This window comes from Mesocricetus auratus, unplaced genomic scaffold (assembly GCF_017639785.1).
Source record: "Mesocricetus auratus isolate SY011 unplaced genomic scaffold, BCM_Maur_2.0 Super-Scaffold_100021, whole genome shotgun sequence".
Lineage (NCBI taxonomy): Eukaryota > Metazoa > Chordata > Mammalia > Rodentia > Cricetidae > Mesocricetus > Mesocricetus auratus.
The window spans coordinates 26520921-26542745 of record NW_024429202.1 but is presented as its reverse complement, the minus strand read 5'-3'; the positions used below and the strand labels follow the sequence as shown (position 1 = coordinate 26542745).

The 21825-nt window shown below is 43.1% G+C and overlaps 1 protein-coding gene across 18 annotated transcripts in view; it reads right to left on the bottom strand.

Annotated features, from left to right (window-relative positions):
- Positions 1 to 21825, bottom strand: part of Dst (dystonin) — a 400220-nt gene that overhangs the window by 223839 nt on the left and 154556 nt on the right. The gene's annotated exons all lie outside the window — the stretch shown is intronic.

Here is a 21825-nt window from a genome sequence, read left to right as displayed (position 1 = left end):
CCTCCTTGGGGATCAAAGTGGAGATTGGGTGGGGGACTGGGGGCCTGGTGGGGAGGGCGGGGGAGGAGGGAAGGGAAAAGGAGCTGGGATTGACATGTGAAACAAAATTGTTTCTAATCTAAATAATAAAAAAAGGTAATTATTTTTAAAAAATCTGGGCCTGGGAATGTGGCTCAGTGTGGAGCAAGACCCTGGCTTTAAACTTGAGCACTGCAAAAACAAAGTTCAAGATTCAAGAAAAGGTAGCTTCCATATTAAGTTGCAAAATGAATTACAAAATTCCTGTAACTCTCCTCTAAATTGTATTGATTTACTTAATCTCCACATAACAATCTGAGCTCCTACAATATCATTAAATTCAATGTACTATGTGTTTCATGTAAACGTCTTCTGTTGGGTATGGAATGGTGACCAAAATGGGATATTTTGTTTTCTAAAATAAGCAGATACCAAGCATATAGGTTAAGAAACATGAAAAAGAAGAACCCAGGTCCTTTGACTTCTTACACAAATGGTCCACCAGGAAAGATTAATTTAACAATGTACTTTACTTAAAGACCATAACCGCCACCAGGTGCCGACCACCGAAGTGCTGCATGGTTGAGGGAGAGGCTCAGAAGCAGCACTGAAGACCGAGATGATGCTAAACCCCTGGGAGCCACGATCCACAACGAAAGCCCATGAGTAAGAGAAAGGCCAAAGCTCACCGCGTGATGTGTACCGCATCGATTCTGCTGCCATCTTCTAATGGTAACAACCCAAACCTCCTCTTACGTCATGGTAAACCTTGCGGTACCAAGGGAGACCCTCACCTACAAAGTCCCTGCAGCAGGACCATGACCACAACTCCAAGGCCCTCCCTCAGCTTTCTACAAGACAACAAGTACCCTGCAGTCGGCGAAGCACTTAAGCCTGGAAGACTGGGCAAGTTTATCACCTTGTGCATTATTTCAAAAGGGAATCATTTTAAAAGGGAGTATGCCGGATTACACCATCTAATTTTCCAATTACAAGTCTTATGGTGATTTTTCCTCATTTTAGTCAGAGATGCTTAACACTGAGATTTGTATTTAGGGCACTGTTGCCATGACAACAAAAGAGGTCGGCCATCATTCCTGTGTATTAGCCAGATTTGCTGGTTTTACAAACTGCCCAGTTAGTACTCTGAATCAAGTTTTATAACATTCCTCTAGTTAAAATTATCTTATCCACAATCAGTTTTAAATGAAAACATACATTGATGGTCACCTTATGAAATACAAAGTCGCTGAAAATATACAAAAACACCAATACAAATAATAAGAGTATTATGGGGGGAAAAATCACACAAAGAGTAGTTACTACCGCTCACACTGTTTACAGTTCCCAATAAAGAGCAATGATAGTTAAACATACTTAGTGCCACACACAGCAAATGTCAGTGCTACTTAAAGACTTAGCCTACGCACAACCACACGGAGCAAAGTTCTCCCAGGCAAGCCAAAAGGTGGTCCAGACTGTACCCAGATTCCTCAAGGCACTCCAGCGTCATCAGCTCTGCCCTGCAAACCAAAACTGGTAGCACAACTTTCCTTTCCAGGCTCCACACTCTGCGAGAGGCGCTCTGGGGCGACTGTACTGACCCATGCAGCACATCAGTCCCACTAGCTGCACACTCCAGTCCTGGTCACTTCTCACAAGCTGCCCCATCATTCTGCGGAGACCAGTGCAGAAAGGTCCCGGACTCTCCGGTACGAAGTGTGATGTGTCAGTGCTGCTAACTTTCCCCACAGAAAGGAAAGCACTGACTAGACACTCCTCCTTACAGCAGAAACTAGTCAACGCCCCCTTTTAAACAAACATTAGCAAGCCAGAGAGAGTACTGGAAAACGGCTACTGACAACAAGCTAAATTGTCTGCTTCTCTCAGGAAGAGTCCTCAATCCCCCCACTCCCCCCTACCGCCGGCCTCTCCTTAATTTTTGAGAGGGGACAGTGAGGCAACCAAGAGGATACTAGATTTTACAGCACAAACAACCGAACAGAGCCTTCTTCCTCGGCAGGCGGGGGTCCCCTTACGTGAAAAGCAGCGCCCAGCTGACACAGCTCACCATAGCTACACACATAGTGAGATTTGGAAATCTCAGCTTAAAGGCTAGACATATTCATCAGGTATTTCTGTATGTATATTTCATAGACAAAGTGCACTTGAGTTTCAAAGCAAGCCTCTTACTTGGGCGGTAAACTTGGAAGCTGTACTAACCAGAGCCTGTGCACACTCAGAGCACACCTATAATTGGGTGTGTCACATCACACCTGTGATTAGGCCAAACAGTGGGATATAACAGAGGGGGAAGAATTCTAAAGCGTGCATTTTTCTTTGTCAAACAGCGGAAGCTCAAACCTTGCAATTCAGAAGACATGGAATTCCCAATCTCTCAGAACTTCATTTCTAACCACGAATAAATAATGTCAAGAAGTGAGAACCCTTGTTCTGAACACGCAAAAGATCATCAGCACCTCCATGCGTACTGAAACATCAAATACATTTTCTCAAACAGAAGCTATACAAACAGTAACTCCAAAACTAGTAAAAATGACCACAAGTACTTATTTTCAACAACAGGGAGCAGCAAATTTGGTCATGAAAAGACACCCCAATACTGCTAGACTGTCCTGCTAGGATGTTCTGAACAACATAGACACTGTCTAACTCTATCCTAAACAGATTACGTGATAAATGGTGCCGGCTGCCGCTGAGAGTTCAAAGTACCTGCCTGGACTTAGCACTTTACTGTTTGTTTCTTTCCTTTTCCAAAGGAAAAGAGGCCATCTTCCTGGGAAAATGGCATGTGTATGTAGAGGTCACCTCCCTGAACAAATGGCATGTGTATAAAGTTCAGAGAAGGAAAGGCCGCACAGCAGGTGCGACAATTGGAGGATCCCACCGAGATCATGAAAGCGAGGTAAGTGAGCGGGGTCGTCTCTTTTTCTGGCCAGGGAAAGATTGGGGGAAAAAAAGAAAAGAAACCATGGGGAATAGTTCTGGGAAGCTCGAATTACAGTATCAAGCTAAAAAGTTACTTGAAGGACATGGGACTACAGTAAAGTCTAAAACCTTGGAAGGCTTTTTAAAATGGATTGAACGTGTGAGTCCATGGTTCATTACTGGGGGAGACTTAAATGTCCCAGATTGGAAGGATGTTCACTATGATCTTTAGAGTCGGGTGTTGGTGGCATATGCCTTTAATCCCAACACTCGAGAGACAAAGGTAGGTAGGATGGAGGCCATCCTTGTATATAGAGCGAGTTCCAGGACAGCCTCCAAAAGGATAGAGAGAAACTCAGTTTAAAAAAAAAAAAAGGAGGGTAAAATAAGAAATAAAATAAAAAATCTCCAGTCTTTCACCTGATCCACTGAGGTCAGAAAAGTAAAGAAAAACTGAGAGATTTAAAAGACTGGCCAACAAGTAAGGCTATAAGTAAGGATGTATTAAAAAGGGGGTACCAAGCTAGGGGTACCAAATTAAATGTCTAGGCCTTTGCCTAACAAAGGTCAAAAAAGAAAAGCGAAACCTAAGAAGTTGCCCTCAGTTGGAGGGTGGATTGGAAAATCATCCTCAATGGGAGGATGGATTAAAGATAGATAAATTTAAAAAATTGGTGAAGTTAATAAATAAGGCCAGTCTTTCACCTGATCCACTAAGGTCAGGAAAGTAAAGGAAAACTCAGATCTAAAAGGATAGCCAACAAGTAAGGCTATAAGTATGTATTAAAAAGGGGGTACCAAGCTAGGGGTACCAGATTAAATGTTTAGGACCTTGCCTGACAAAGGTCAGGAAAGAAAGGGAACCTAAGAGATCACCCTCAGTTGAAGGGTGGATTGGATTAAATGTTTAGGCCCTTGCCTGACAAAGGTCAGGAAAAAAAAGGGAACCTAAGAGATCACCCTCAGTTAAAGGGTGGATTGGATTAAATGTCTAGGCCCTCACCTAACAAAGGTCAGGAAAAAAAGGGAACCTAAGATAAGAAGTTGCCCTCAGTTGGAGGGTGGATTGGAGGATCATCCTCAATGGGAAGACAGATTAAAGATGGGTAAAAAAAAAATTGGTAAAGTTAATAAGTGAGATGTTAGTATTCAGTAAAGAAAAAGGCAAAGGTATATAAAATAAAAATGTTTGGTTACATTTATATGGGGTAGGTTATTGAATTTTGTGAGTCATCTCTAAAAACTTTTGGCAAAAGCCTGGCCTTTCCACTTTGCATCTACAGAATTACAAGGAGTGGGTATGGCTGTAGCCCCTGAGTGTAGCTCAAAACTTCTCTAATGAAGAAATGACGAGGGACATACAGGACTTTTTCAACCTTTTGTTTTAATTCAAAGATTGACTGGAGTTGTTCTGTTAAAGAAGTTTCAGTTCAACAAACTAATCATAACCTAGGCAAAAAGAGAGATATGTATGCATGGTCTGTGTGTATGGACGTGGCCATGTCAGTATGTATGAAGTGTGAAATGTAAATGCGTGAATGTTGACAAAAGCAACTGTTCTAATTGCCTTGGATATGATTAAAGGGATACTTAAATCCCTTCAAACAGTTAAAAACTACCTAAAGCGATTTAGATATAGCCAAAAGAAACATCCAGTCAGTCGGTTAATATTTTAACAAAAAAATTCAAGTCAAGCCCTCAAGAGCCAGTCAGAGAGAGAGAGAGAGAGAAAGAGAGGTTTTTTCAGGGAACTGTCCTGCTGCTTTGGCAGGCCCCCACCCCCAAAGGTGTCTGTGTAGATGCAAATTAGGCCTTGTCAGCTCAGATGCAAATGAGGCCTTGTCAACTAGTGAGAGCTACAGGTTAAAAAAAAAAAAAAAGGACTATTTGGGACAAAGTATAGTTTACAATCCTTAAATGATTCTCAAAGGTACTTAATGGTTATGTCCCTTTTAAAGGACATCTACTAATACTTTAAATAGTGATCCCAATTCACCTAGATAGTTGACTAAGGAGGGTAGACAAATCCTTCTACTGTTATGGTCCAACTTCAACAGTTCAAACAAAATTTAAAAATAAAAGGGAGTAATGTCCCCAGTCTCCACATGATTCATTAAATAATCCACTCCTCATTTAAATATTTATAAAATATAAATGCCAGTGAGGAATCTGCTTCAGACAGATTCTGACATAATGAAAGTTAAATAACTATTACTCAGGCCAAATGGAAACATCCATACACTAGACAGTAGAGAAGACCCTAATTTGGGGTCGAGGGCATGTTTGTGTTTTCTTACAGGAAAAGAATAAAGCTTCAGTAGCGGTCACAACATCTGGTGAGATGCATGGAGCAGAGAAAACTGGACCTGAGACCGTGGGAACCTGCTCAAGCCAGTTCGAGATCTCCTAAATCAGTGTTCCTGACCCTTGATGTCATCAAATCTACAGCCCGAGAAAGAAATAAAACAGTCAGTTCGAGATTTCCAGTGTCTCATCAGGCTTGCTACATCAACCTCCTGGACCCGTGAGTTTTCATCCCAAAGCCAACAAAACTGGAAGATTAGCAGCTAGCCTTTGATACACCTTAAAACAACAGAATTCATTTTGCCAGCTTTTCCCTTTGGGGGAAAAAGGACCCATTTAACATTTAGACATTGGTATGGACTGTGATGAGTGGCAAAAGCCTTTTTTCAGTATTTGAACAGGACATGGTCACTTGAAATATCAGACTCAGTAGTTCCTGTTTCTGGAATCACAGTGTGTTTTTCTGGAGAAATGTGGTTTGTCCTGGTGCGACAAAAAGACTTTGACTTGGGTTGCATGTTCGGCTGATACTACTGACATTAAATCGACAGACTACATCACCACAAGAACAAATTGGTACCCTGTAAATAGTGCAACAAGCCTCTTGTTCATATTTTTTATAATGCTACATGTGTAACATCAATGATTGTACCTAATGTATCTGTGCAAGTGCACTCTCTCATGCTTTCCTAAGTAGATCTTAAAATGATTGTAAACTTTATCACTGTTTTGACCTTCAAATTGTAACTATAAATCACCCTTGTAGCAAAGAAAGGTTGGTGGTAGAATGCTAAGGCCCAGACCGGGGGATGGGCAGGTGACAGAGAGGCGCTATGTCAGTGGGGGTCCTAGGAATGGTAACAGTGGCAGTAGGCATTCTGGCTTCATGCTGAGTTCAAAGTGCCTTAGCCCATGGCAATCCCGATAGCCATAAAGCCTTATTACAAATGATTTTAAGGGTGGGGCTACTTCAAAGACGGACAACCTGTGGGGAAGACCCACTCCCACCTAACAGGGGTTCAAGGTCCCCCAAAGACGGGCCAGGGAGGGTGACCCTACTTGACCTAAGACAGGAGTGCCTCATTTAAAAATAAAAAGGGGTGAATTGTGGGGACACCAGACCTTGAGCAGAAACCCACTTCCCCTTCGGCCTGGGAGCAGGCATCTGTGTAATGTTTACTGAAAACAATTCAGTGCTTTAGGGCTCAGATAGGGCTTGCTCACTGAAATACCATGCCTTTCACACCCCCTACGGCTAGATGCCTCTTCCTGTTTCCCTGTGGTGTCTCCCCGATTCTGGGGCCGGAGATTAGACCACCAGCCAGGAGGAAAGAATGGTATGTAGATGAATGACAGAAGTCCTTAAAAAAGGGAAGCTCCTTTTTCTGAGAGAGACTTCTCCTGAGACTTCTCCTGAGAGCTCTCCTAAGCGGACTGGGGTCTCCTCCTAAGCTGACTTGGGAAGCATAAAGTTTTCTTAAAGCAACCGACCGGTCTCTGTGTCATCTATCCCGACCACCTCGCTACATTCTCGGATGCAGGCCGCACAGCAGGTGCGACAAAGGAATGCAAATTGATAAAGACAAGGGGGTACATTCAACCACCCTCTACTCAATAATGAGTATATTTCCCTTTGTTAAGTTTTGTTTTCTTTGAAATGAAGGGTCTCAAGTAGCCCAGGCTAGCCTTGAACTACTGATCCTCCTGCCTCCTCCTCTGAACTGCTTGGGTGACAGGTGTGTGCCATCACACCAGGCCAAAATACATAGACAGACAGACAGACAGACAAGCAAAGTTTATGCTGCATAAATTCTAAGAATGATAACAGCAAATGCAGAGAAATGGGTAGTTCTTACCTAGTCTGGTGTAGATAGGTAGATTATAGCATTCCACAGGAAAATTTGGTAGTTTGTATCACATATGTAAAGGAATATACTTTCAGAACCAATAATTCTACTTGCAGGAACTGGTAATGAAATACTTGTGCGTAATGTGTGACTAGCTCACAAGGATGTTTACTGTGGCCAAATATTTGAAATAGCTAAATGATAATCAATAGGAGACTAGATAAACGAGTTACAGTTCACTCATGCTGCAGAAACTTCAATTTTAAAAGTCTACAACACTGACATGAAAAGATTTCCAAGACAGAGTTGACAAAGTGAAAAATAATTGGTATTAATATATATGTATCTACAAAAGGCATGCAATGGATTTCATCAGAAGAATGTGGAAGGTGCAGGAAGACGGCGCTGGTATGTTCCACTCATGTTGCATTCCAAGTGTCTCTGGACTCAGTGAATCGTTTATAAGAAGGACATTTATGCATCATCACTGATAATAACCAGGAGGAAAGGTGTCAAGTTCCTTTACTCATTTATGCATTGAACAGTCTGGTAGACTGCATAGAAGACACAGGAAAAAGACCAAGCAAGAGCAGGCAGGCCACAGTGCCCTGTTGAGGTTCAAAGGCAGAGCACAACAGGTATGCTGGGCTTGTGCCTACGCTCATGGCTGAGGAGAGGCCTGGGAGGAAGGAGATCAGAGAGCAGATGGATCTGGTGACAAGATCCTCAGAGAAAGACTGACCAGCAGGGAAACAAAGTCATGGAAGACTTCTGCAAAGAGAGTCTGTAACTAGGAGTATATGCAGACATTACTCTGCTTGTGGGGTCTCCTTGTTTGAAGTTTAGTTACTAAACACCAAAGTACAGTATGGTTTCCCAGTCCTTTGTGAGGACTCCAGGGACAGGACATAGAATGTGCTGTGTAAGCTGGGATGTTGAACAGAAGCACAAATCTCTCTACAAATGCTTTTGTGTTTCTCCTCTCCCCAGCCTAACTGTCAGCATAGTTCTGGCTCCTCAGTACTGGAGGCCAGAGGTATCAGTCTCTGGTCTAAAGAGGAATTTACTGGTTGATACCTGTTCTTATGATCAACCACGAATTTAATCGAAAACTCCAGGAATCTGCTCTTTAATCTGCCTTCTCCTACCAGAGCAGACTGTAAAAATACGACCACAAAGAGACTTCTAATTGTTGGTCCCTGCTCCATTTGACTATCACACATGAACTTTCTGTCATCCTGGTCCATGCTAAGGACAGAGCATGTTTACAACTCTTTATCTGTGTTACACTAAAACAGTTTGCTCTAAAATCCAAATAGCATGAGACGGCAGGGTAAAGCCCAGGAACTCATACACAACATGACCAAGAGGACTCTAGGACACCTCCGTGGCACAGCCTTGCCGATCAGACTCCAGGCACCACAAAGTGCCATGCACTGCAGAACTGCACACTGCCCCGCCCCCCGCAATTATCATACCACTATACTTACCAACTTTCATTTTAACAATTAAAAAACAAACTTAAATTTCCAAGAACTTAGTCTGGCCAGAGGTTTCTGTCAGTGAGGAAGCCGCAGAGCCGAGGGCTTCCAAGGGTCTCCACTGCCATTCCTACTGTGCAGGAACAATGAGACACGCATGGCATGTAGTGTGGAGAAACCAGGATGGACACGGGGAAGTGCTTTAATTCTGCACCACGCAAATTCTAGAGAAGAAAAAAACAACCCTTCCGCCTGGGAAGGAATCGATCTTTCACCAAGCTGAATATGTAAGTCAGGAAATGGTACTGAGCAATTCTTCACTCAGCTCTGGGTGTGGGTGGGGTGGGGTCCACCAGTGTGACTCAGGAAACGAGGGCTCTTGGCTCCAATGCAGCAGAAGCGCTGCACGGCTGTAAACCACCGATTTCCCTAAGAATACTTTTGTCTCTCCTGGTACTAACTGGTGTCATGCATTTGTCAAAAGAGTCAGAAGAGTAAGTCCTGATATAGCCCCAGCTAGTGGCCTGCCATTCACCTAAGAAATTTTCATTTTCCATAAAACATACTGACATAGAGTTCCTAATAAATCCTTTCAAACAGTTCTGGCCTCTTGTCACCAGGCTGTGACAAAGTTCTCAAGGCAATGGAGACTACAGCCATGAGTCATATGTACAGCACTTTTCACTCCAACAAAAACAAAGCCAGCCACACAGTGAGTCAGCAGCAAGGATACAAGGGGTGGAAACACCAAGACAACTCTCTGAACCACTGGAAAAAGTGATGGGTCTGGGCTTGCTCCCTAACGATAGCCTCCCACCCAACATTTCATATTTAAATGCAGTTTGTAGCGGGCATAGACAACTGTCTACTTGCAGAATCACCAGGCTTGCCCCTGTGCCACAGAAGCCACACCCCAGCTCACCCATCCCTATCCCAGAAAAGCTCTGTCCCACCATTACCGCCATTACCGCACTCACCCATGAGCACCACTGGGGAAATGCAAAGATGCACGGACAAGTTAGATGGACACCAGGGAGACCTCTTCCGGAGCTCACTTCCTTTTGGGAAAAAGACCTCATCTGTGCATCCGGAGACTCATCCTCCCAACCAAAGCTGCCCCATAGCATGAGACATAAGACAGGTGGAAACAGAGCTATGATCAGTCAGAGGACTTCCCTCCCTGTACATTCGCCCGCTACAGAGTCTGAGCTAAGGTCAACTGTCTGCACATCTAATGTTCTAGTGCAGTGGTTCTCAACCTGTGGTCGCAACCCCTTTGGGGGTTAAATGATCCTTTCACAGGGACCACATATCAGATTTTATGTATATCAGATACTTACAATTCATAACAGTAGCAAAAGTACAGTTATGAAGTAGCAACGGAAATAATTTTATGGTTGGGGGGTCACCACAACATCAGGCAATGTCTGACATCTAATAACTGAAAAACTTAATGCAAATCTTCAAAACCATATGATCTCAGTCTGTGTTTTCATATAATGAAAACCTCTGTAAGTTAATAATGGCTCAGACTGCAAATCTCATGGGAAATCGGTTAGATTTATATATACACACTAGGATGAACCAGTTTTATGGATGTATGGGTTTAGATGTGTGTACAAACGTGTGTGAAATCATGTGGAGGTCAGAAGTCAACGTTAGTCATTTCCTTTGGACTCTTCACCACCTTATTTTTCTGATACAGGGTCTCTCACTGAATCAGGAACTCATCAATTTCAACAAGCTTCCGGGATCTTGCTGTCTCTGCCTCCTCAGTGCTGGAGTTGTACACACATACCACCCTGGTAAGTTTTTTTAAAAATCTGCATATTGGGGAAGTACTTTACTGATGGTACCATCTCTCTAACCCCTCATTGTTTTTCTTTGAAATGAGCTCATCTTTTTAGGAAGGCAGCCTTCCACTGGTTCAACAGCCATATGCTGAGAAATAACCAAGCTAAGTGCTAAGCACTGGCTATAGAGAGACTAAATCACACATCTTGTTCAGTCCTATAGGAAAGAGATCTAGAAGGCGTAATTTGCATGACTGTATGGCACGTGTATAGGAGACTTGAAAAAAAATAATGAATGCTACGTGCCTAAGAGATTGCTTGGTCTAGGGTGATATGCTCCCTGATGGACTTGAACGCACATATCTCATCTAGGCAATGCCAACTTCAGAAGCATCTATGAGGGCTTCAGCTAGCATGAAGGTACATCAACAAACTTCCAGTAACTCATTTTTCTTTAAGTTCACCAAATTCTTCTAACTGTAACTTTCATGAAAGTAAGAAAGCAAGAACAGCACGGGTGCCAGGTATGAACATTCATACACCAGACACCTGGTCACAACTGCCACTAACGGAGAAAACGAAAGTCTGATTACCTACTTACAGTAACAGAACAGCCTATTTGATGAGCTCGCCAAGTGCAGCTACAACCAACATCGTACTTGATTATAGCGGGCACTCTGTTCACATGAACCATGTTCTAAGTCACACGATACCTCTGCAGAGGAAACCATCGATTCCAACGGAAAGGAGACTTTCTGCTTAGCACCAGGAATGAGAAAGAGACTATAAAGCTGTTCAATGCAAGAAACGTGCAGCGTATCTGTAAATAGTTACCTTGTAAAAAGTGTAGACAAAACACACTACCTCACAGTGATGCACAACTTCCTACATTTCTGTGGATGGGGTCTGTAAAACCGACTCCTCTAAAATTCTCCTTAATTTGATTTCTGCATCACCTACCAGGGACAACTGATCTGAATTTGGATCATGTCCATTGCTTCTTCCTACATGATGACCTGTGAGCAGTGTGTGTGTGTGTCTGTAATTGTACCAAAAGATACAGTCGCCAAAGGTCCAAATGCTGTGGCTACCCAAATGAAAAGGAACATTTGCTAGGTTTTAATTCAAATGAATTCAATTTTTTTAAAAGATCCACTGAGCCATGAATATTTGAGTATGATCAAAGAAATGATTTCATAGTTCTAAGATAAATTTCCTAAATATAAAGATTATGTCTAAAACTAGCTATGAAAAAAGTATTTAAATTAAAACTTATGTTCTTTATTTCATAAACTTTGAATAATTTCAGCTACTTGCAAGTTACTTAGAGGAGAAATACTTTATAGAACCAGAAAAGCGTAAGATAGAAAATAAGACTACAATACAGACAGTTGGAAAAATTACCCTTTCTATTTTATTAAGTGATAGCAGTACCACACAATGCCTGTTCTTTTCTAGTCTTAAATATGCTCCAGGGCTATAGAAAAGCACTAAGCATATAAAAGCACTATAGACCCACCTGATGGCCTTTCACACCTAACGGAGGGCAAGCCCGACCTCCAGGACAGCCTGATGCGTACATGGGAGGAGCTGTACCACATGGGAGGGAGAGGAAACAGTAGCATCACACACAAAGGAAGTGAGCTTGGCAGGAAATGGGAAGCTAGCATCAGCACACTACGTGACAGCCCATAATCACCCAGCTTTCGGATGATGTGTACTTCTGACCTTTAAAGATGAGGAAAAGGAGGTACTTGTAATTGAGAGCAATTTATTCATCACCTAGCAGGCAATGAGCCTGAAGATCTATGGATCACCCATTCTTTTCTTGCTAAATAATACCAGCAGGAAACCGACTGCCAAGATACAAAGCTCAAAAGGATAAATATTTTGGCTGACCTTAAAGTACACATAATAATATTCTGAACTGCAGTCATGTATTGCCTTTTGCTTTTAGTATAACTATTTATCCACATGAAAAGGAAATTATAGAAATGTCACAGATGTCAGCAATTATTTATGGTTTCAAAAACAGATTTATTCAGCAAGACTGTACAGCTTTGCTGTGGGAGAATCCCCAAAGTGCCTCACTGCCTCTACTAATGGGGGCCCTGATGAACCTCTCCTCTAGGTCTAAAAAGACACCCTTTCCTGTTCTGACAGAAGAGCCATGGTGCTTGCAGAAAGAAGCAAACGATCTGGAGAAAGAAGACAGAGTCAAAGATGCTGGCCTTGAAAGGAGCCAGCACACTGAGAGAATGACAGAAGAGGGCACTTAACTCTGTTTCCTGTTTGGTACCCTGGGAAAGTGGTCAGGTGCCTGGTTTTGCCTGGTAGACTAAACACAGAATTCCCTACGGGTCTGGCTGAGGCATCTGCCAGTTGGGTCATCACAGCAGGAAATGGGTTCATGAGCAAGAACAGGCCACTGAGCAGATCACCCGGCTCATGTGCAAAGGAGCCTCCAGTCAGACCTACGGTCAGACCTCTGTAGCGGCATCATGCCTGTGAACCTGTAACAGTGGCCACATCCTTTTGGGCATGGCTTCAGGTGCACACAAAAGCAGAAATGGGGAAACCTGAGGTGTGGTCTCTCTCTTGGGTCTCGGATCCGACTGGAAGGGCAGAGAAATGCTACAGCGATCTTTACTATTATCTGTGTAAGTGTTCCCCAATAAACACCCATTTATCATTTATCTTGGGTCTAGTAAACTCATTATCACCCACCTTCAGAACTGGATTGGTTAATTTTCTTATTGCTGTGAGCACACACTGGACAAGAGGCAGCTCAAGAGAAGGCTTTAATTTGGGCTCAGAAGCGGTTCATCATGATGATAGGGCAGGTTGGCAGGAGTGGTTTTCCCTGTGGAGTCAGGAAGGTGAGGTAGCCCCTACTTTCACATAGATGGACCAGGAAGTAGGTCTAGACTGTAAACTTGAAAGCCAAGCCCAGCATTCCACTTTCTCCAACTACGCCGGATTTCCAAAGGTTCCACTATCTTGCAAAACAGTGCCACCAGCTGGGGACCCAGTATTTAAACACTCATACAGGGGAAACCTAATATCCAAACTTTACCTGCTCCAAGTTCACTGGATGCTGTCTTGAGAATCAGTGACCCACATGGTACCAGGCACCCAGGCAGAAGTGAGGAAAAAGTCACCTAAGAGTACTGACAGGCAGAAGTACTTTAGCTTTAATTAGTAAGGCACAACCACAGAAGCCTCGTTCCTCCCCCAGATGCCTGGGCAAAGAAGGAGAGGAGGCCACCAAGAGGAACCAAGCATTTCCAGCCCAGAGACATAGAACAACCATAAAGACATCAATAAAGATATCAATTTGCATCATACTCTGCTGTAAAAGAGACTCAATTTCAGTATGCTTTCTCTGAGTCAATCAGAGGTTGGGACTCATCTAGAAAAACCAAAGGAAGCATCACTGTACGTTTCTAAGCTCATCCGTGCAGGGCAGAAAAGCTGGTGGTACATACAGAATAGTGTCATGGCTTTTTATCAAGAGATCTAAGTTCTACAACAACTGGCACGATATGGTGCAAATCATGCATTACTGCAAACCCCAGCTCCTCCAGGAAAGCAGCAATGCCCCGACCAGCTCAGTTCTACAGTGAGGGATAGATACTTCTGGGGTCCAGCCTATGGAAACGTTTAGAAAAGCAGATGCTCCATCAGGCCACCTTAGGACCACCAAGAGACAGTAGCAGAGGCCCTACTATGTACATACCAGAAATGAACTGCTGTTGCCCAGGAGAGACAGAGTGTCTGTACATAGCAGTGGATCTCCACCAGCAAATACCAAGTGTTGTTTTTTACAAACCCAGGAGCTCATAGTAGTCAGGAAAGTGGAGCTTATGTTAACATGTAGAAATTACTTTCTTAAACATACATATAATTTCCAGTCTTTTTTTTCCTAAAATGCAACATGTAATGTACCAGAGGTTGGTGATAGACAGACAGACAGACAGACAGACAGACAGACAGACAGATAAAAAGCTTAACTCTTTTCAAAGCAACAGTGCAGCACAGCTGGCTTCACTCATGCCAGACATTAGGACAGGCACGCTGACTGTCATGGGACATGGATGAAAATAATGCACACTTCTGCTGTGCCTTCAGTGAGGTATGGCCAAATGACAGCACTCTAGCAAGGGAAATACAAGTAGAAGCTTTACGTGGCATCTTCTAAACCCTTCTACTTTCCTTCCTCTTCTTTTCTACTGGTCAGGAGGCAGACCTGAGAGATGGAGCCATCCTCCAGGCCACATGCGGCAGCTGAGAGCAAGCTATAAGAAGCCTAGGTTACCCCAATGGTGCCTCTGTCCAGGTTGACTTCGCAGTGCCTTCTGCTGGGATTTCCTGTCTTTTAAGATGGTGTGTGTGTGTGTGTGTGTGTGTGTGTGTGTGTGTGTGTGTGTGTGTGTGTGCATCTGCACAGGCCAGAGAGGGTTTTAGATCCCCTGGAACGGGAGTCATGGGTGGTCATGAGCCACCTGATGTAGGTACCAAACTCTGGTCCCTTGCAAGAGCAGCAAGAATTCTTTACCTCTGAGCCATTTCTTCAACCTCTGCACTTCTTTATGTGAAGGAAAATATAGGTAAACATTCGCTTTAAGCCATTTTAATTTAGTTTTAAATTTCAAGCTAGTATTCTTATTAGGCAACTATAATCCCACCCTGAATCTGATGTTTTCCAGAAAACTTACTACTGAAGGCTTGATGAACAGGAAGAATTTCTTGGGAAAAATGCTGATACCATTTACAAATCAAAGATAAGTAACTTACTATTCTCAAGCCAGCCCAGAACAGAAGGTCCATGCTTTACCCATGTATATGGATTTCCCTCTCTCAAGGAAACAACTTCCCTAAACCAATTAAGTGAATGTCAGCAGGATTATATGCTTCTCATCCCTCCTTGAGCTACTTGCAGACCTGCTCTGCCGGAGTTCCGACCCCTCGGTGTGAACAAAAGTGACAATATGACTTCAGAGAAGCATTTTCACAGGGAAGGACAGTTCCTTTTCTATACGCCTCACTCAGGAGGGCTGGCATGCAGTACATCCAAGAACCATGTGGGGGCAAAGCAATATGAGGGGGGCTTGCATCCCTCCAGTTAGTACTGCTGTGTGCCAAAACACTCCAGAATTTAACTGCATACAGAAACCATTTATTATGAATAAATTCTGTATGTCAGAAACTCAAAATACAGCACAGAGAGGGGACATCTTGTCCCATGCTGTCAGAGCCTCAACTGGTAAAGCTCAGCAGGTAAGAGTTAAAATCATCGGGAGGCATTTTGACACAGGTATCTAGTAGTTTACACTCACTATCAAGAGGGACGTTGGAGGCAGTCAACAGAATACTCACAGGTTTGTCTCTGTGGCCTGACTTCCCTAGACAATGAATGGCAGGCTCCGGGACCTCAGCCACAGGTCTCAACTGCACGAGCTTTCCTGACCTTTCCTGACCTAAGTATGGAAAGTATAGACCACCGCTAATCCTCCATTCTACTAGATATAATGACCTGAAGTGCTCAATAGATTCCTAGGGAAGAGACAGCAAAGACACTTCGTGTACTTAAAAAACACCCAGCGTCTCGGTGCGAGCATGGTGCAGCCCAGTGACCACAGCATGGACTGCATGCTGGCCTACACTGCCCTCTCGGTACTGCACCGTGAATGGAAACGGAAGTGATCTTTTTAACCTATCCTTATTGTGGGTCTCTGCAGAGATGCTAAGTGTCTATATAACTCCAACATTTTAAAAAAATCATCAAACAAAAGTAGCAAATACATGTATTCCAAGAAATTAATTTTATAATAAAAGTGACTTTGTGGTCACGGTTTATTTTGTTTTCTCAACTGCGAGCACATTTTCTCCTTTCAAAATTACTAACAAACACCATAAATGCCTAGTGTAATAATATAATCACTTTGCTAGTCATTTGCATGCTAGGATTTCCCCTTCTGGCTCAGTTACCTAAGGGATTTCTGAACAGAAACAGTAACTACGATGACGTGGCAAAAAAAAAAAAAACTGTAGTACAAACACCAACATTGCAGATGTGCTGTGGGAGTCTAAGTGAATACTCCTAGAGCCACCCATGCGACAGCAATGTCCCTCACAGACAAACAAAGCCGCTGAAGTTATCAGTGACTTTTAACTCAGCAAAGTGAAGAGTCTAACAATTTCACAGCATAGTTTCAGTCTCATCGCTCACCGTTCACTGGACACATCGCTGTCCTTCCTTTCTTAAGGATAATACACTAATAAGGAATTAAGGATAATAATCTTAAGGATAATACTAATACACAGTACGGTTTCTGCCTCCTCACACATTCTCACAATTAGTATAGGAAGGATCCTTAGCTCCTCCACGCTTCCTGCAAAACAGCAGAAATCAAAGCTTGAGGGCACACAAAACTAACAGAAGATTGTATTAAACATCTCCAAATATGTTCTAAACCGGAAACCTACTGAGTAATGTGGACTATCCAGGAAAATAAGGCTTTGGAAACAGAGGAAGCCAAAAAAAAAAAAAATAAGTTCTAGAAATAACCAGCTTCGTAAGTCAAGAAAAATTACCCATCCTCCACATGAGTTCTCAATGGAACCAAGAGCCAATAACCACCACAAGGATTTAATACAACTCAAGGCCCAAAGCAGATGTGGCACACACTGGTTCTTCTGAGTCGAGAACCACTCAGTCACTCAGTGGGCCTGTGTGCCACCCGATCTCTCTGCAGATCTCGTCACACATCACAGAATCCCCAGTCTCACTTCCTAAAGGACTATGATGGAATTTTAACAAAAGGCAACAGGAGTGTTTGTTTAATCAGAAAAAGCACGAGTTCCCTGTCATTCGACTGTCCCAGGAGCACGTGCTGGCAGGCAAAGTATCCTTAAGAGAAAGTTTTCTCTTTTCTGTCTTCCAAATCCCAGTCAGGCCCGGCGCTGCACAATACAGTTTGACCAACCTGCAGGCTAGCACAGGGCAGAGTGCCTGCCAGAGTGTGCTGACTGGAATGAAAAAGGTCCTTCTTACACTGGGCTCCCAGTGGGTGGCGCTGTTTGGGGAAGTTATGGAACCTTTCAGAAGTAGAGCCCTGTTGGAGGAAGTAAGTCACTGGGAACAGACTAAGGGTTGGCAACCTTGCTCTACTCCCCGTTTGCCCCTCCCCTCTCTCTGTTTTCTGAGTGTGCATGAAAGAAAAAAAAAGTGATGAGCCAGATTCTTGCGCCTGCTGTCAGGTTATGTCTTCCCAGGCTTTAGGTGGTACTCTATCCCTCTAGAACTGTAGGCCAAAGTGACCTCCTTCTTCCTTGAGTTGCTTTAGATCACGGAATTTGACCACAGCAACAGGGAAACTAGGACAGGTGGTCAGGTACTGACAGCACTGCTCTTCTAACAGGCCTGTGGGCCCATGGGTGACACCCCCTGCACAAAGCAGGGAGACTAAGGTTGGGACTGTGGACACCGTAAGCCTACCCTCGAAGGAAGGGCTAGTCTGTGGGGTAGATCTCCGCATACTTAGCAGCTTAGGGAAGGTCTTAACATTACTCTTTTAGGGAATCTGTGATTCCAGAGGAGCCAGCAATTACCAATTAATAATCTTCTATTTCTAGATCTCTTAATTTTTCCCACTGTAAAGTGTTTGAAGTCAATCGCAGACAGCTTAATGTGTGACAATGAAACTTGCTTAATATCATGGGGAAAGGTGTCTGATTTCCCCCAGTAACCTACTTCTGCAATAAGTTCCTTTTTTCTTCTGTAAGTTTTAGATTTCTAACATTTACATATTATTTCTATATATAGTATTAATATATTTGAGATGGAGCCATGTATCTAGGGCTAGCCTTGGACTCATGATCTTCCTGCCTTGGGCTCCTGAGTGCTGAGATTACAGGGGTGTGCCAGCATGCCCAGCTAACTCACATTGATTATCATGCTCTCTCCCTCCATCTCCATTAGCAATCATTGCCTAGATAGTGTTGAATGTTATAATACAGTAGGTCCTTTGTTTATCCCTTCTTCTTTGCCTCACACTAGATTACCCTGTAAAGAGAACATTCTTTCAACAAAACTTTTCCCTTTACAGGGCAGGTTCAGTTCACACAGGTCTGATCCTTCCCTTTTCTTCCCAACTTAGAAAATGACAGGTTGTTTCCTGAAATCCTTAGGACTACAGAAAAAGAGACAGTGCAGAGAGAAAATAGCAATAACAGGGGACACTTTGGACTCCCAAATCTCTATGTTGATAAGCCACGTTTTGAGTTGGAGAAAAAACAGAAGAGAAAATAAAAGTATGCTTAATTTATAAATATATCAAGATTAAATAGGAGGATATAGTAGCCTAATTTTCTCTTTTATAGTTTTGCTTCTTGGTTCTAGCATAATTTCTTTGGCTTGTAACTTAAATCTTTAATAAAAAGTGATGTTGTTAAAGGAAAACTTGAGGAGACATGAAGAAAAGCAAATTTTTTCCTTTTAAAAAAGAATGTGATAGCCGGGCGTTGGTGGCGCACGCCTTTAATCCCAGCACTCGGGAGGCAGAGGCAGGCGGATCTCTGTGAGTTCGAGGCCAGGCTGGACCGACAGCCTCCAAAACAGAGAAACCCTGTCTCGTAAAACCAAAAAAAAAGAAAAAAGAAAAAAAAAAGAATGTGAAACCAGGCGGTAGTGGCACACGCCTTTAATCCCAGCACTCAGAAGGCAGAGACAGGGGGATCTCTGTGAATTCAAGGCCAGTCTGGTCTACAGAATGAGTTCCACAACAGGCTCTAAAGCTATAGAGAAACCCTATCTCAAAAGAAGGAGGAGGAGGAGGAGGAGAAGGAAGAGGAAGAGGAGGAAGGGAAGGGGGAGGAAGAGGAGGAGGAGGAGGAGGAGGAGGAGGAAGAAGAAGAAGAAGAAGAAGAAGAAGAAGAAGAAGAAGAAGAAGAAGAAGAAGAGAGAGAAAAAGAAAGTGTACTGTCCACTTTAGAAAGAAATCCTCAGCATCAATAAGAGGATGAGCTAATATAATATCCAAAATAATCTTTTAAAAAAGAAAACACAAAAGCAGATGTATATCTCATACACATTAAGAGCACAGAGAAGGCTGGCATAAGGAATGGCAAACTAAAGGAGCTAAAGGAAAGGCAGAGATGAGCTCCAAGGGTGGACAGCAAACATCGGTTCGATGCCCTCAATTGAAAGCTGGAAACGGACCGTTTCTATAGTAAGTTAAACACCCTAAAGTCCACTCAAGGTTCCTTTGTTCCTACTCAGAAAAAACGAAGATGGGACAGAGCAATGACGAGGCAGAGGAAGGTCACATGACAGAGCAGAACTAAAGAGATAGAAGAAGGTCACAAAGCCCTTGCTGGGCACCTCTGAGGGAACGACTCCGGGAAGTGAGAAGACCATGGAAGGAATGACTAGCTTATACTTTTTATTCTGCACACAGTGGCCATGAAGGGATTAACTGATTTATTTTAGGAGGGCAACAGGATGTTTCATTACCAAAAACTACATACCACGGTTCTGGAATTCTTCTGCTCACTTATACTGTGATACTCTTAAATTGCTAAGCTATTTTGATAACTTATTTTAATTTTTAAGGATAAAGCATTTCATGACTATCTATATGACTCAGAAAGCTATGATCACTGGCTTTGAGCCACTGAATGAGAATGTTACAGAGGCAAGACAATGCCAAACCATGGTAATACAGGGCCAGTCACCCTCCAGGCTCAGCATCTGTGAGAGGGGACAAAAATTGATGAAAGACGACTGTGCTGCATATGTTTCATGTACCAAGTCACCAAATCCCCCAGTAACCACATGGAAAGGTCTTATAATTTAATTTCTCTTTTGTGGATGGGGAAGCTAAAGCACAAACATTTAATAAAATCAGCCAGGCACAGTGGCTCACACCTGTAACCCCAGCAATTCGGAGGCTGACAGAGTTGGAGGCCCGTGAGTTCAAGGCCAGAACCCTGGGACTACAAAGGGAAATCCTATCTCAAAAACCAGGCAATCAACCAATGAAACAAACAGAAAAATCCATATAACTTAATATAATACACACAACCAGTGTGTTACTAAAATATGTTCATAAACTGGTACATCTGCCTTCAAAGAGTTCATTCTAATTCCCAGGAGTGTGGCGGCTGTGACAATGGAACATGGCTGATATGACACCGTAAAATAAACGTCACAAAAAGCAGTATGGGTTGGTTCCTTCTGCTCTCGGAGCCACTCATTCTGAAAGAAGCCAGAGTCTTGAAAACAGTTAAAACAGTGCTCAGGAAGGATCAAAGAAAAGGGGTCCCCTGCCCTTGGCCAGCTCATGAGTCACACTGGAAACGAATCCCCAAACCACAGTCAGTCTTCAGATGATTGCAGACCTGGGTGACATCTCGGTGTCAATCTCACTTAACTTGCTCCCAAACATCTGGCTCATAGGGGGAAAAAGATATGGATGGATGGATGGACGGATGGACGGACAGACGGAAGGGACGGGACAGACAGACAGACAGACAGACAGATGATAAATGATTGGTAGAAGATAGATAAGTCAATAGATATGCTAGTGCTTTAACTTTATAAAAATATCTCATCCTCCAAAAGACTGGAATTTTGGCAGATTTCACACCAAAGTTAATAGTATGCTTTGAGAGCACTTAAGGTTTTACCTGCTATCCTAACATGTACTTTTGAGTTTAACCTGCCTGTAAGAGAACAATGAAATCAACCTTACTTGCCTTGAATTTCCCATGCAATCAGCATTTACAGTCTAAGCTAATGAAAATTGTATGTCCTCCTGACCCAGAGTAACGCATGTGTGTATGTGTGCTGTAACCATGCGCTGAAAGTCACCAACAGTCAGAAAGTAACCTTACACAACAAAAAATATTCCCCATAAATGTTGAAAACAACATATGGACATAGCTTGATAAGGTATGTTCGCTGTGCTGTATGCTTTTCTGAGTGCTGCAGGATTGGTCGGGGTCAGCAGAATGTCTTTCCTTGCAAAACTCTGTAAAAAGATTTCTGTAAAGAATTCCCTGTTCCCTTCCCACACCACGCTTTCTGTGCTGTTCAAGAAAAACAGTGCAAAGCCTTTTGTTAGAGCTAGAATACACAGACATGAGACTGCACTCAGACAGGCACACACACCACACAGACTACAGCCAGTCCAGTAAACACAAGGGAGAAGTCACAGAGAGAAAGGTGAAGAATGTGTTTTTGCTCCTTAAAGCATTTATCAGTGCAAGACGATTAAAGTTTATTATTGACAGGAAGGAAGGAAGGAAGGAAGGAAGAAAGGGAGGGAGGGAGGGAGGGAGGGAGGGAGGGAGGGAGGGAGGGAGGGAGGGAGGGAGGGAGGAAGGAAGTGTAGCTTGTGCCCATCATTCCCCCTCCATGAGAAGCTA